At 54.8% G+C, this 15,539-nt stretch overlaps 1 protein-coding gene across 1 annotated transcript in view; it reads left to right on the forward strand.

Moving 5' to 3' along the window:
• Positions 1-15,539, forward strand: part of snd1 (staphylococcal nuclease and tudor domain containing 1) — a 237,625-nt gene that overhangs the window by 22,817 nt on the left and 199,269 nt on the right. The window lies entirely within an intron of this gene.

Below are 15,539 nucleotides of genomic sequence, written 5' to 3' on the forward strand. Positions count from 1 at the left end.
TCTGTGCTGGGGGCTGTCATCTGTGGATGTAGTCTTAGCTCTGTGTGTCTGTGTATCCCGTCTGTCTCTGGCTGTGTGTGTGTATGTGCGCTGTTGTTTTTGGCTGTGTATACTGTAGATTCTGGTGGTGTGTACATTAGTTTCTGTGTGTGTGTGTGTGTGTGTGTGTGTGTGTGTGCGCAGTAGTTTCTGGCTTTGTGTGTGTGTGTTTGTGTGTGTGTGTGTCATGTTCTGTAGTTTCTGGCTCTGTGTGTACAGTAGTTTCTGGCTGTGTGTGTGTCTGTGTGTACAGTAGTTTCTGGCTGTGTGTGTGTCTGTGTGTACAGTAGTTTCTGGCTGTGTGTGTGCGTGTGTGCGTGCGTGTGCGTGCGTGTGCGTGCGTGTGCGTGCGTGTGCGTGTGCGTGCGTGCGTGTGAGTGCAGATGCTGAGCTTTAGTTTCTGTGTCACGGTCTCCATCCTCCTGCAAACGGTCGTGACTACCTCCCCGGACCCTCTGTGTGTCACAGCCCTGGAGCCTCAGAGGTGTTGGTGGAGTAGTGATGTTCTCTTGAGTTAAAACAGCTCCTCCTCCTCAGCTGCCCTCTCTCTCCCCCCCCCCCCCCCCCCCCCCCCTCAGTCTACAGCTCCCCCAGCAGTGTTATCAACTGGTTAAGCTTGACGTTGATGACACTTGTGCCGGTATGGACCCCCGGAAATTAAATACTGCCAGCGTGAGGGCCACTGCAAGGGTAGTCCCTGACCCCCCAAGCAGACTCGAACCCTCACGCCTGCACCCAGTGCCGACCTCGCCCAACCACAGCCCCTCCTGTCCAGCCGCCCTGGTTTTGGACCGTGGTAGCCATCACTGCAGGACGGCAGCCATTACAGCGAAGGCCTGTCGGGTTTAACGGCCCGTGGTGGTGCTGGAATCCCTGCGGGTTTGGGCCTCTGGACCGCAGTATCCGTGACTGCAGGACAGCAGCCGTTGTGGAGAGGCGCTGTCGGGTTTAACGGCCCGTCGTGAAACCCCGCTCACCGCTGCCATCTCAGCAGCTGCGGCCGGCGCCGAACGCCATCTGCCCGAGAGGTGCGGAATCGATGTTCGGAGATCCATCGCGCGGCGTCCCGCGGCCCGCGATTAAACGGGAGGGGATTCTCCGAATGCTAATGTGCCGCCGCTGCGGGTGCTGTGCGGGAATACTGCCTGCTTCCTGCTTCTGAGAATTATGGGAACTTGGAGGATTCGGGTGTGGGGGTGGCGGGGGGGGGGGGGTGTGTGCCCACCCCCCCTGTGGGGCAAGGTGGACAGTGATTGCTCCTGACGTTTCCACGCCGATGGTAGCGCCCCTGTCATTGCTGGCCGGTTGGTCGTGTGATATGCGCGTTGGGGGTCAACTGGTCAGTTGAGCCGCCATTTTCTTCCTCGATCCGATAATGGAGCAGTAACGTTGGGGTTCGTACAGTAACGTAAACTCACCGTGTTGCACGCAGTGCTACTTTCATGACGAATGAGTGTGTGTGTGTGTGTGTGTGTGTGTGTGTGTGTGTTCCTTCCGTTTTCATAAAAAGAGAGAAGGGGAGAGACAGGACAGGATGCGAGTGACCTCCCCTGTGTTACAGCTGTGCTACCGTGATCCTGATTAGCCTCGAGGCCCACCTGGAGTCAAGAGTTTCTTGTCCAAACATATCTTGAAAAGGTCCTTTTACCTAAAATATTTGGTTTTTATCAAATTAAGCGCACGCCACAGCAGTTCTACTAGTCTGAACATACCGAGTTACCATTTGAGACGGTATTTGCCTGTGTCAATGTCGTGTTTAGGGCCTCGCTCAAGGGCCCCAACAGCTGTGTGGGTCTGATCGTGGCTACACCAGGCGCTTGAACCACCAACCTTCCTGCTCCCAGTCCTGCACCTCAGGCGCTAGGCTACAGGAGTTGTGGAGGATCGCCTCGTGTGAAGCTTGCCGCTAACGGGCGATGAGGTCCACCCCAGTTGAACTCGGGGGGGGGGGGGGGGGGGGGTTGAGTCTCTGAGGTTGAGTCTCAGGCCACGGAAAGTTCCAGAAGCACGCCAGGTCCAGTCGCTTCCGCCTGACGGGAGCCGGGCCTCGCCCTGCGTGGGCGACGCCTGTCAGAGCCACTCTGACTGCTTAATGGAGCGGAGCGGGGGGCTCAGTGCTGCTCCGTTTTAATGGAGGGAGACAAGATGGCCGTCGCAGCCCAGCTGTGACAGGTCAGGGGTGTAAAAGTGGCTCAGTCTGTCAGCTGACCCCCCTCCCTGTGATCCGAACCTGGTGTGAGCGGTGTGGACCAGACCTGTGTCAAATATGTAATCGTTTTGGATTCAAATGCTTTTCCGCGCTTGATTGAGCTTGCCTGGTGCGATAGTGCCCAACCCAAGGAGGACCTTTGACAGATTTCGATCAGTTCCAATACCAGAGACGAGCTGTGTAAAGCGTAATCCAAAAACGATGACGTCTTTGACCCAGCTCTGCTCCAAACCCAAGCCTCCTCTCGATCCCAGCTCCCTTCCACACACACACACACACACACACACACGCACACACACACACACACACACGCTCTTCAGCTACGTTAGCCGTGGACTGCGCTAGCCACACCCTCAAACCTCAAACGCACGTCCGGGTCTCTCCTTCACCGCCTCACCTCCCTTCCTGCAAATCGAATCGGTTATGGCCCCCCCCCCCTCCCCCTTCCCGTCGCAGGGGCGCCATCGATTCCCGCCGCCTTTGTTCCGCTCGACGCTGGGTTTTTATACAATTACCTAAGTGGAGGGAGAAACGCCGGGGTTAACACCCGAGACCGGGCTTCCGGGCTTTAAAACGATTACGGCCCCCTAATTTTTTATTTTCTTTTTCTTTTTTACACGTAGTGTGTGAAACTACTGTAGCCAAACGCCTGTATTGGATCTAAATCAAATTTTACCTTACCTGGCCGACTCCAGTTCAGTGTTTGTGAACTTTAGTTTTGACAGTAGTAATATCAGGAGCATCACGCCGGTGGGGGAATGTTCCGGAGCTTTAGGAGCTACAGACTGTCGGTCGGATGTTGACTTTGGGTCGTCTTTAGACCCTGTGACTGGCTTTGGTAGTTGAGTGAATTGAGCCTGCAGTGTTGTTCTCTGAGCCGTAATTGTTATCCTAACTCCATCCCGGATGTTTGCGGACGCAGTCCTGACGCCGCGAACCGTCGTCGACGGCGACCGACTGTCGTCACGGCACCACGAGCGGCCCCTCCCCTCGACGGCGTCTTCCTCCGGCGACCTGCGTCATCCCCGTCCGGTCACGACGGCGCCTCGTTCGGGCGTCAGTCTCGCGCGGCGGGATCCTCGCCGTGGCGGAAAGCCGCTCTTTAAAACCGCGCGCGCCTCTTTAATCTGTCTGCGGGCCGGGAGGGAGCGCAGTCATCGGGCAGATGGCTCGGGAGGTATTTTTACAACGGAAGTTCGCGGGAGCCGGGACCTCGCCGGCGAACGCAAAAGCTCCAATTAGACCCGAAACCGAGAGCCCTGTCGCTCTGCCGTCTGAGGAAGGCTCCTAACGAGGGCAGATCAGAGAAGGCTGGCCTGCCCATCATCTTCCTCCCGGGGAAAGTGCGTGCACCTTGAACCCTTGTCCGACCGGGGCGCTGGAAGACTGATGCGAGACCGCTCTGGTAAAGATTGGGGCGAGTGATTTTTTAGAAACTTTAACGCGATGCACAGCCCTGGTAACGTCAGCGGAGGATTCGGTCGGGATGATGGGAGGTGATTAAGTCGTCTTTCCCGTGCGAAAGCCGAGAGACTTCGCCGGACTCGTGTAACGCGGATAATTGGGGTGTGAGAACAGGGAAGGTGTCGGCGGTGGAGGTAGTTAGAGATGTTCCCTCGTCACTACCCACAATGCACCACCATCGCCTGCTCACAAGTGTGCTTACTCATCGTCAAAATTTTTTTTTAAACATATGCTCTGTGCTTTGTGCGGTTCATAAGCCTATTCTATTAGATTCTGCTGTTCATAAATTATTTAACATATTTTTTAAAATATACATTTAACTGTATTTTCGTGACGTGGTCTACATAGCGAGGAATAGAAGTGGGATATTTCGAAGAGCTGGTGCCCCTGCTTTCACGCCGTAGGTTTACCTCACGACCGTTTATAAAACGGCTGTTTCTCATATGTGGTACACGTATTTAATTAAACTTTCCTTTCACCGGCGGAGTCGAAAACTACTCATTTATAGTGATGAAGTGGTGAATCGGTGGGGTGAGATTTTGGAAGTTGTCCAGGACACCCAAGGCTGGCATTACACCCACGCTCTCTCTCTCAAACTGCCAAGCGCTCCTAAATTACCGCAATAAAATAAAGGCGCCAACGTAACGCTCGGAAAAGTTGTGACTAACAACGTCGACGTGTTGGGAGACGTGTTGGGAGATGTGCTCGACACGCGCCAAGTCTGTGGGCCTTTTGGGCCTTTGTGGAGAGCATGTACTCAACAATTCATCTTGCCTTCAGTGGGCTTGGACCTCAGGCTATCTCAGGGAGAGGAGCTCTAAAATGGCGGCTGTCCTTTGCGGTCTGCTTTGGCTCATCGATCGTTCATGGCGTGTGGAGTCTGGTCCTTTTTGGCTCTTTGTGGAGTGACGCTTCGTTAGGTCTTCAGTGGGCTTCGACCCCTGGCTAACTTAGAGAGAGGAGGGGGGGTGAAGGAACTCTAAAATGGCGGCTCTCCTGTGCTGTCTTGTGTTGGCTCATTGATCATTCACGGCGTGTCTGGTCCTTTTTGGCTCTTTGTGGAGTGACACTTCATAACATTACATTATATTACATTATTGGCATTTGGCAGGCGCTCTTATCCAGAGCGACATACAGTTGATTAGACTAAGCAGGAGACAATCCTCCCCTGGAGCAATGCAGGGTTAAGGGCCTTGCTCAAGGGCCCAGCGGCTGTGCGGATCTTATTGTGGCTACACCGGGATTAGAACCACCGACCTTGTGTTTCCCAGTCATGTACCTTAACCACTACGCTACGCCTTCACTGGGCTTGGACCTCTGGCTAACTCCGAGCGAGGAGCTCTAAAATGGCGGCTCTCCTGTGCTGTCTGTGGTCGTTCACGGCGTGTGGAGTCCGTGGCCCTTCTTGGGCCTTTGTGGAGCGCACATACTCAACACCCGCCTTCCCTGGGCTTCGACCTCTGGCTATCTCGAGAGAGAGAGAGAGAGAGAGAGAGGAGCTCTAAAATGGCCGCCCTCCCGTCCTGTCTGCGGGCTCTCGTTGATCATTCACGGCGCGTGGAGTCCGTGGCGCGGGGTGGGGCCCGCGCGGGGCCCCTCAGAGGTAATCTGAGCGCGGGGCTGATGTATGTTGATGCGGGCTGTCAGAGTGCCCGGGTCCCGCCAGACCTCAAGGTTCGGAATCGATAGCGGCCGTAAGTCACCGCGGCGATGCCTTCCCGCCGTATTGACCATTTTATTATTTGGACGGGGAGCGGAGCGGAGCGCGGCTGGGGGCTGGGGGGGTGGGGGGGGTAGAGACCGCGTTGGGCTGGCGTGTCGCGGCGGTAATGAAAAACCTGCCATTATTTTTTTCCTGCGCCTAATTGAAGTGCCAGTTTGGGAAGCGCTCTCAGGGATAATGAAAGGCGAAGTTGCTGTTGTCGAGGAGACGCCGAACTGTCCATACTAATACGGAGCGTTCTCAAAACGTTGCGGCCGCGTTGCGCCGATGTTGTGACGTCGACGAAACGCTTGGGTAATGTCGCGAGAACGTTTTGCGTTCGCTGTCCCGTCAAAATGCCTGCTGTGACTTTCACCGAAACATGTTTCAACTTTGGGAAGCTGTTTCCAACCCCCCTTACCCCTTCCCTCCCAATGGCTTTTCACAGGTTTGTGTAATCAATTTATGTAGCAGCAAAACTGGCTGTTTGGCAGGTCGGTTGGTATTTGAAAAGGGAGTTGGAATGCGGCCTCCTATCGTTGCCGTGGAAGCGTAGCCGTGGACACGGTGCCAGTTTTCCCGCCGAGCCGAGCATGTGTAACGTGTCACCTCTCCCTCCGACCCCCCGCCGTTCCCACAGGTCAGACATATGGTTCTGCAGCGAGACACGCCGTCACAACACACACACGCACACACACACCACACACCATACACACACACACACACACACCACACACCATACACACACACACACACACACCACACACCATACACACACGCCATACACACACCATACACACACACACACACACACACACACACACACCTCACACCACACACCATACACACACACACACACACACTCTCGCACACTCTCGCACACCACACACCATACACACACACACACACACACACACACACACACACACACACACACACACACACACTCTCGCACACACACACACACCATACACACTCGCACACACACTCGCACTCTTAACGCACGCGCTGTAACGCACGCACTCGCACACACACACACTCACACACTCACACACTCACACACACACACACACCACACACCATACACACACCTCACACCACACACCGTACACACACACACACCACACACCATACACACACACACACCACACACACACTCTCGCACACTCTCGCACACCACACACCATACACACACACACGCCATACACACACGCGCACACACACTCGCACACACGCCATACACACACTCGCACACACGCCATACACACACTCGCACACACGCCATACATACACTGCACATAATGTCACACGCACTCTTAACGCACACGCTGTAACGCACACACTCACACACCACACCACACCACACCACACCACACCACACACACTCGCACGCAGTTTCACGTGTGATCGACAGCCCCTCTGAGACGTTAGCCGCACGACTTTTCCACCCCCCCCCCCCCCGTTTCGATTTGCGTACGCTCTCGGTCACAGTCAGGAGGCACAGCGTCGCCGGGACAACGAACCGTCTCTTTGCCAGCCTTCTATTTCTGGGTCCGACTGGCACCTCCCGAATTTAGCTCATTTCAACCCTTGTGTTCCCAAGGCCAATACGACGCAGCTCCACCCAAATCCCAAGAGGCTCTGGCTTCGGTTTTTGCGAAACTTGCGAAAGTTGAGAATCTAAGAGGGTTTCAATAGAGGCTCGAAACAACAGTATAGCGGTAATTTTAATTTGTCGAAAGGGTCAACACCAGTCATGGGTTTAACCATTGACTACGCTGGCTGTAGACACGATCCCAGAAAGCCTGCTCTTTCAGACCGGTTAAGCCCTTTTAAAAAGTCACGGCGGTCTCAGCGACCGGGCGAAGCCTCGTGGGGAAGTCTCCACGTCTCCCAGGTTTTTGCGAATTCGAGTGTACACACAGGCCCGCTGAGAGAGGCGCGAAAACGGCTCTCTCCCCCTGCGGTTCCCTCGAGAGCGCACTCAGAGCCATGCCCTGCGGGCAGCAGCGCCTCCCAGCCCGGGACCCCCCCGCCCCCATCGTGTGTCATCACTCCTCGAGAGAGCCAAGCAAGCCCCTCTCCTGCATAATGCATCCCCCCCCCCCGGTCCCCAGACAAAACACGCTTCGTGTATTTATCTTGTAGTTTTATGTCTGTTTTTCTCCCCCGTCGGAAGAGATGTCGGCCGTAGCCGGCTGAGCTCTTCCGGGGTATCGGGGTGCTGTGGAGCGCCTCCTCGCAGCTCTCCGCTCCTCTCCGTCGACGTAGCCCAAGTTCGGGGGCGACAGACGGGCCCGTTACCCGTTCCTGAGACCCCCCGATGATGGGGGAGAGACGCGGTTCACTTTACAGTACTTTATTGGCATTTGGCAGACGCTCTTATCCAGAGCGACGTACAGTTGATTAGACTAAGCAGGAGACAATCCTCCCCTGGAGCAGTGCAGGGTTAAGGGCCTTGCTCAAGGGCCCAACGGCTGTGCGGATCTTATTGTGGGATTAGAACCACCAACCTTGTGTTTCCCAGTCATTTACCTTAACCGCTACGCTACAGGCCGCCCCCTTTCACAGATTTGTTTAGGTTCGGTCAGATTGGCTTAATTCAGATGAAGCGGGATGGCGCTAATGCGATTGTGCGATGTTGTAGGGTTCTCCTGCGCGCTCCGGCTGAGAACGGGCCCATATGCCAGGGAATTGTTCCCGGTTTTTTTTTCGGTTTTTTTTGCTGGGCTTTTGGTTAGATCCTCCAGTTTTACACTCTTGTTGCCAGGAAAGTAATTTGTGATTTCAGAAGATTTCAATTAAAACTCGAGCGCCTTATGGCATACGGTGCATTATTTTTTATGAAGAAGTAGTGACTGCGAAAAGATAGTTTGGGTATTTCCAGAGTTCTTGCAGTGACTTTTTGATTGGGGAAGGAGGTCAGGGGGGGCGGGGGGGGGGGGGAGGGTGTATATCACAAATCATAGAACAGCTTTTTGCTTCAGTCCATGTTCCAGTTGGAAGGGTTCCCAGTTTTTCCTCTGAATGTATCCAGCTAAGTCTGCAATCCTACTTTGTGAGACGCCCCCCCTGTTTGCAGGTTGGAACCTGGGTGTGCCAACCCGCCCCCCCTCTCCCCCAGTGCATTAGCATTAGCGGGAGCATCCTGGGGAGGTAGCTCATGACGCAGGCTCTGTTTTGAGTGGTTACCTGCGTCTCTCGGAGAGGGCGAGTAATACCTGTGACACGCTTCCTGTCGTGTTTGAGGTGCGCTGGCGCTCCTCTGGGGGGGGAGGTCACATGACTCGGCGGCGGCCATTTTGTGCCCTCTCTACCTGTCGGGAGTATTTCTGTCCTTTGCCGTCCTAGCTCTCTCTCTCCCTCTCCCTCTGTTTTTCTCACTCTCTGTTTTTCGCTCTCTCTCCCTTTCCCTCTCTCCCTCTCCGTTTCCCTGCCTTTTACTCACTCTCTTTCTCCCTCTGTTTCTTTCTCTCCCTCCCCCCTCTCTCTCTTTCTCTCTCCCTCTGTTTTTCTCACTCTCTCTCTCCCTCTGTTTTTATCACTCTCTCTCCCTCTGTTTTTATCACTCTCACCCCCTCTCACCCTCTCTCTCCCTCCCTCCCTCCCCCCCTCTCTCTTTCTCTCTCCCTCTGTTTTTCACACTCACACTCTTCCTCACCCTTTCCTCTCTCTGCCTCCCTTCCCTGTTTATTCCTTCTTTCCCTCTCTCTCTCATGCACACACTTGCTGACGCACATTCAGACACACACACTGATGCACACATACTGTGCTTGGTGATGCGCACACACACGCACACACACACACGCACGCTGACGCACATACACACACACACACACACACAGACACACACACATGCTGACACACTCACACACACACACACACACACACACACACACACACACACACACAGACACACACATGCTGACACACACACACACACACACACAGACACACATACACATGCTGACTCTCACACACATGCTGACTCTCACACACATGCTGACTCTCACACACATGCTGACACACACACACATGCTGACACACACTCACACACACACAGACACACAGATGCTGACACACACACACACACACACACACACACACCGTGCCGATGCAGCAGCTAAGAGGCTCAGTCGGTGGGGTGAATCAGCGCTCACGCAGAGACCGTTATGTAAGCAGATCAAAAAGCCCTGCCATCCCTGCACCGGCATTAATATACAGCCTTACCCTTTGCAGAAACACCGAAAAGGAAACTCATCTTCTGAGCATTAACACTCCCCCCCCACCCCCCCCACCCCTAAGTTGACTATGCTAAATGTGTTGGCGCTAATTTCTCTTGCCAGCGCCTCGTTGACTTGCATTGGTTCTGCGGTGGGGCTCGGTGTTAAACACGCCGGCGCGTCTCCGTGTCTCACAGCGAGGCCTCTCCCCGCCCCGCCGCGTCCCCGTGGCGACGGTACCGCCGGGTTCTGGTTCCCGCGCGTGCCTCACGCGTGAATAACCCCGCTGAATTGCGGTCAGAATTAACCGGGTTTACTCACCGCCGGCCTGCCTGCCGCCCCCCCTCCCGTCCCCCTCGTTAAAACGCTGATGGCTGACGGGCCCACTTCACCTCTGACTCAGCCTGCAGACCCCCCCCCGCCCCCCCCCCGCCTCTTCCCCCCCGGTGCCGGGTTTCTGAAACCTCGTCCCGTGAGTCAGAATAAAGAATAAAAATAATAAAAAGAAATCAAATGAATAAAGAAATAATGAAAGGAGGAGGGTGACTGGACTCCCGGTGTTTCCGTGTTGCTCTGTCTTTTCGCTGAATATGAGATTTTAACCCCGTCACCGCGGTGTTCCTGCGGTCGGTGTTCAACGCCGATCCGTCCAATCGCAGCCGAGCTTCCCGCTGACAGCCCGGCTCTTATTGGCTGTCTTACGCGCCACTCTGGCTCTGTACAGCCCCATTGCCTTCCTGTGTGATCTGGCTTGGGGGAAAGAAGCTTCCGGAACAGGGCGTCTGCGCTGAAGGTTAAACCAGGGAAAAGGGTTCTGGTTGGGTGCGGTCTTGTTCCACCTTTGGGGGGGGGAGTTTGGGGTTTAAAAGTGAGGTCTGTGTGAGGTTCTGGCCTCTTCTGCCTGCTTCTGTCCCCGACCGGACGCATCTGACCGACAGGCTGGTGGCTGTCCGCTCTAAAGAGCTGGCAGTGGCCCTCCTAAGTCAGGCCTTTTCACAGTCCTTCTGCTGTACCCTTCTTCTGTTCTGTGCAGGAGAGTGAGGAAGGAGGTTTTAAGGTGTAGCTATCCGAAAAGAAAGTTCCTAAAATGTATTCCACCTCCGCCGGTGTTCACAGTTCTTGGAGCTCTTTTTTTTTCCGTGGGAAATGCAAAGTGAGTTCTGCACGAGGTGACTCTAATCGAGCGGAACTGTGTTCCAGGTCACCCCGCCAATCATCCTCAACCCTGTCTCCCCTGGCTCCGCCCACCCCTCACCGCCTCCAGCACCCTAAAGCGCAGTCCTGACCCACGCGCTAAACGCCCCCCGTGTACCGTCCTTTCCCTTTAAACCAGAACACACCCCACGCACACGGTCCCTTTAAACCACCCCACACACACACACACACACACACACACACACACTCACCACGCATACGGCCCCTTTAAACCACCACACACACACACCACACGTACAGTCCCTTTAAACCACCACACACACACACACACACACACACACACCACGCATACGGTCCCTTTAAACCACCACACACACACACACACACACACACACACACACACACACACACACACACACACACACACACTCACACACCACGCATACGGTCCCTTTAAACCACCACACACACACACACACACACACACACACACACACTCACTCACTCACTCACTCACCACGCATACAGTCCCTTTAAACCACCACACACACACACACACACACACACCACGCATACGGTCCCTTTAAACCACCACACACACACCACACGTACAGTCCCTTTAAACCACCACACACACACCACACGTACGATCCCTTTAAACCACAACACACACACACACACACACACACACACACACACACACACGCACACGCACCACGCATATAGACCTTTCCCTTTAACCCAGAACACACACACAACAACAACAACCCGGCTGGTCTTTAAAATGGACTCTCGATCTGTGAGCTCTATCTTTAAAACACCCACCCGCCCAACCCGCCATTTTGTCACCGTGGGGCTCTGGGCGGTTGGAGGGCCTCCAGGCCCAGATGCGCGGTGGCCATTACAGAAATTAAGTGTGACGGCTGCCCCCCTCCCCTGCTCCTCCCGCCTCCTTCAGGAAGTGGAGGGACTGCTAATTTCAGCCGCATCGCTCACCCCTCCTGGGCGCGTGATTGACAGGGGAATGAGCCAGTCGTGATTGAGTTGCATCGTGACAAGTCGTGAGATGTCGTCTCATTGGTTAACTTTATGTTGGGCCCGTTTATTTATAATTTCCTCCCCTCCCTCCATACTGAGTCCATATTTATTAGATTTCTTTTTAGCTGTCTTTGTGACCTTGGACCTGATGTGTAAATTTGAGCATTGTTCTGCAGATGCCTGCAATTTGGTGACGAGATTCAGTCGGTAATGACCGGAAAGCCAGCGGTGGGAGAAATGTTGTATCCCGCGTTGGTTAGAGACGTTGGCGAGGGGTAATTTTGGGGAAGTTTGTTTGATGATCCGGCGTTTCCGGAGCGGTGACAGCCCTGCTCCGTTGTCTCCCGCCCCTGCGCCCTGTTTGGGCTCCCGCCTCGTCTCTTTTCCGCGTAGCGGATGCGTTTGGACGGGCCGCGTCTCCCTCGCTGCGGCCGTGGCGTCTGGCGTGTTTCAGGCCGGCGGTTTGAGCGGGTTGCCCCGGCGACCGCGGGAGTTTGCCCCGGTCCGCGGTCCTTCGGTGGGTGGCCAATGAGGAGACGGACCGGTGAACCCAGTAACTGCCCCCGCCCTCTCCTCCCCTGTAACCATAGAGTCCGCCCAGTTAGGGAAGGGGCTTGCCACTCTGTTTTCTTCTCTGGTACATGAACCAGGATATATTGGGAGCACATTCTTTTGCAGTTTGTGTAATGTGTGCGTGTGGAGGATTGTGTGTTTGTGTCTACACATGTGTCTGTGCACACCTGCGCACACACACACACACACACACACACACACACACACACTTTATATTCCCTGCACTAATTTGTACTGTGCGCATACCGGCTTTCTTGGGCATTGAGATCTCTCGGTGAGAACGCTCCCCACTGTCTGAGCTAGCTGTTGGCCACCGGAGGATTCGCGCTACGCTGTCTCCCAGCAGCACCTGCCAGATCCGCGTCGGAAAAAAGCCGGAACGGCGGGATAACGAGCAGCACCTGGAGTTTATTAACCCGGAGCGGCGTTCCCGACGTTCCGGCGTTCCGCGGAGTGAACGCGGGGAACGACGCGTCCTCCCCGGGCCCCTCCCTCGTGTTGTTGTGTCATTTCCGGATCGGAGCGGAGCGTGGGGACTGCAGCGCCCGCGGTGACTCGGTCGTGTAGCGTGGGGTCGGAGAGTTCGAGCCCCGCCGCTTCCTCCCGGGAAACGACCGCTTCGGCTCCGCTCTCCGCGGGAGGGGTGCTCCCGGCGAGGTTCAGGAGGAGGTTATTCCAAAAGAAGCGAAAAATTAAATTCATAAAGGAAATGGGTGGATGTTCGGGGCAGTGTTCTCCACCGCTGTTTGTCGCCCATTGTGAGTCATGCAGTCATTTTCTCCTGGCCTGCTCATGATTGCCTTTAATGCTGAAGTCATTTATTTCTGCAGCCTTGTTTAAAAGATGGGGCTTTGACTGTCGACCATTTGGCTTCACTGTTGCCACGTTTGGTCAGCTCTGGAGTCCTCTCCCCCCCCCCCCCCCCCCCTTGTTGTTTTCCCTCCCGCGCGATCATCATTCCGGGCCTTTTAGCCACACGTGCGTCATTTCTTTCGCGTACGCAAAGGTCAAGAGTTCTCGACCTCCCGGTCACCGCGGAAACGCAATGCGATGTCGCCTCCCTTGTGTCGGAACGTTCCGGAGTGCTCCACGAGCCTCCATTAACCGAACGTGTCCCGGAGCAACTGTAGACTGTAGCCTCGTCGGAATTGTAAACACTGAACACACACATACACACACACACACGCACACACACACACACACCCCGTTTCACACACGGAGGCGAGCGGGGGTTAATGGGGTCGGTGAAAGTGCGGTCGTATGGAGTGAGCAAACAATGACACCGCCTGTGGCGTGTGGAATGATGGGGGGGGGGAAGGGGGGCTCACAAGGAAAACCGGTGATTCCTTTCATCTCCGCAGGGCCGTTCTCACACACACACACACACACACACACACACTCTCTCTCACACACACACACGCACACACCCACCCCTTCCCCATCCCTCCATCCCGAGCCCTTCAGGTTCATGTTAATTCATGACTCTGTACTTGTGCTGTTGTGCAGAGCCATTAATTAAACAGCTGAAAGGCAGCTCTACGTGGGGGGGGAGAGAGACTGTATTCAGTATAAGGAAGTTGTCCGTCATCCTGCAGGGTTTCTGCTGGCTTTGTGCTGGGCTTTGGATGAGGAAACACCCCGGGGCTTGTGGCTCGTTCCCGCTTAATTACCTGGAGACAAACCAACACGGCCCCTCCACCGCGGAAGTCCACTCCGTTTACTTACTCAAACCTGGACCTGCTGCGTCCATTGGCTGTACAGTAATGTCACACTTGTGGATGTGGGAGCCTAAGCTTTTGACCCCTGTTCCTCTAAAAAAAACACAGAAGCCAGTAAAGCCAGTCTGGCCAATCGGTAGCACTAATTGTTAAGCTAATTACCTGGGAGGAAGGATTGTTTGGTTTTGAGGACCCGTGCTTTAGAGAGTACCTAAAGTCGCTCCAGACGTGGGGTGTGTTCTTTAAGAGCCCAGTAGTTTAATCTTCACGGGCCTCGTTGAGTCCAGATATCCAATCGGAAAACTGTTCTCAACCTGTAATGGAGTCCTGAAACGAATGCCAATTCACCAATCTCCGGGAAGTGATCCAAGTCGCTAATTCAGAGTCCATTTGTCATGTAAAAAAAAGAAAGAAGGAAAGATAGAAAGATATATGATCGGGAATTTGGAGATAAGTCGGCGCTAATACCTTAGCGGGGGATTGTGTGCTCAGAGACGGCTTGGATTGACGGCGCTCTGCGCTCCAGATGCAGGCTGGTGAGCCGTGGCTCGTGTGGTCTGGAGGTGTCGGGCGCCGTTGGGGGTGTTTGGTGTCCCGCCTCGGTGTCGCCCTCGCCCCCGCGCCATTAATCACCAGCAGCTAACGAGACCGGCTAACGAGGGCCCCCTTCTCCCCTCACCCCCCCCCAGAGACCTCCACCGCAGTCTTCATTAACCGCGCCCACACTTTTCGGGGGAGGGCGGACAACGCTTTTGACTTTTGTTCCTGTAGCTGAAGTTGTAACGCTCAGTTCTCACAACAAGTGAAACGCATGCACACGCGCACATACACACACACACACACACGCGCACACACACACACGTACGTTCTCTCACACACTCTCTCACTCTCTCAAACATGCACGCACACACCCATGCAGTCACACACATGCATAACAATGCAGTCCCTCTCTCACACACTCACACACACTCTCACACACACACACACACACTCACACTCACACACACACACTCACACACACACACTCACACACACACACTCACACACACACTCACACACTCACACACTCACACACTCACACACTCACACACACACACACACACACACACACACACACACCCCTCTTTGACACAGCACATTCCTCGGCATTTGACACTTTTTCTGACTTGGTAGCGTCACATCTGCTCTTGTGGAATGCAGTCAGTAAGCGTGTTGTGTTCACTCAGCTGGGTGGGGTCCGTGCATGCCAGGAGGGGGGTCCCTGGCTATAAGGCCAGGGACCCAGGCATTAGTGACGGACAGTCAGGAACCCGTGCCAGATTCGTCTCAGCGTAAAGTGGATTGGCCGGCCGGCCCGGCTGGCAGCCCTGCGCTCCCTGGCTCCTCTCTCCGTCCGCGTTAAGACGCTGCATTTATTC

Source organism: Conger conger, chromosome 19 (assembly GCF_963514075.1).
Source record: "Conger conger chromosome 19, fConCon1.1, whole genome shotgun sequence".
NCBI classification, from domain to species: Eukaryota; Metazoa; Chordata; class Actinopteri; order Anguilliformes; family Congridae; genus Conger; species Conger conger.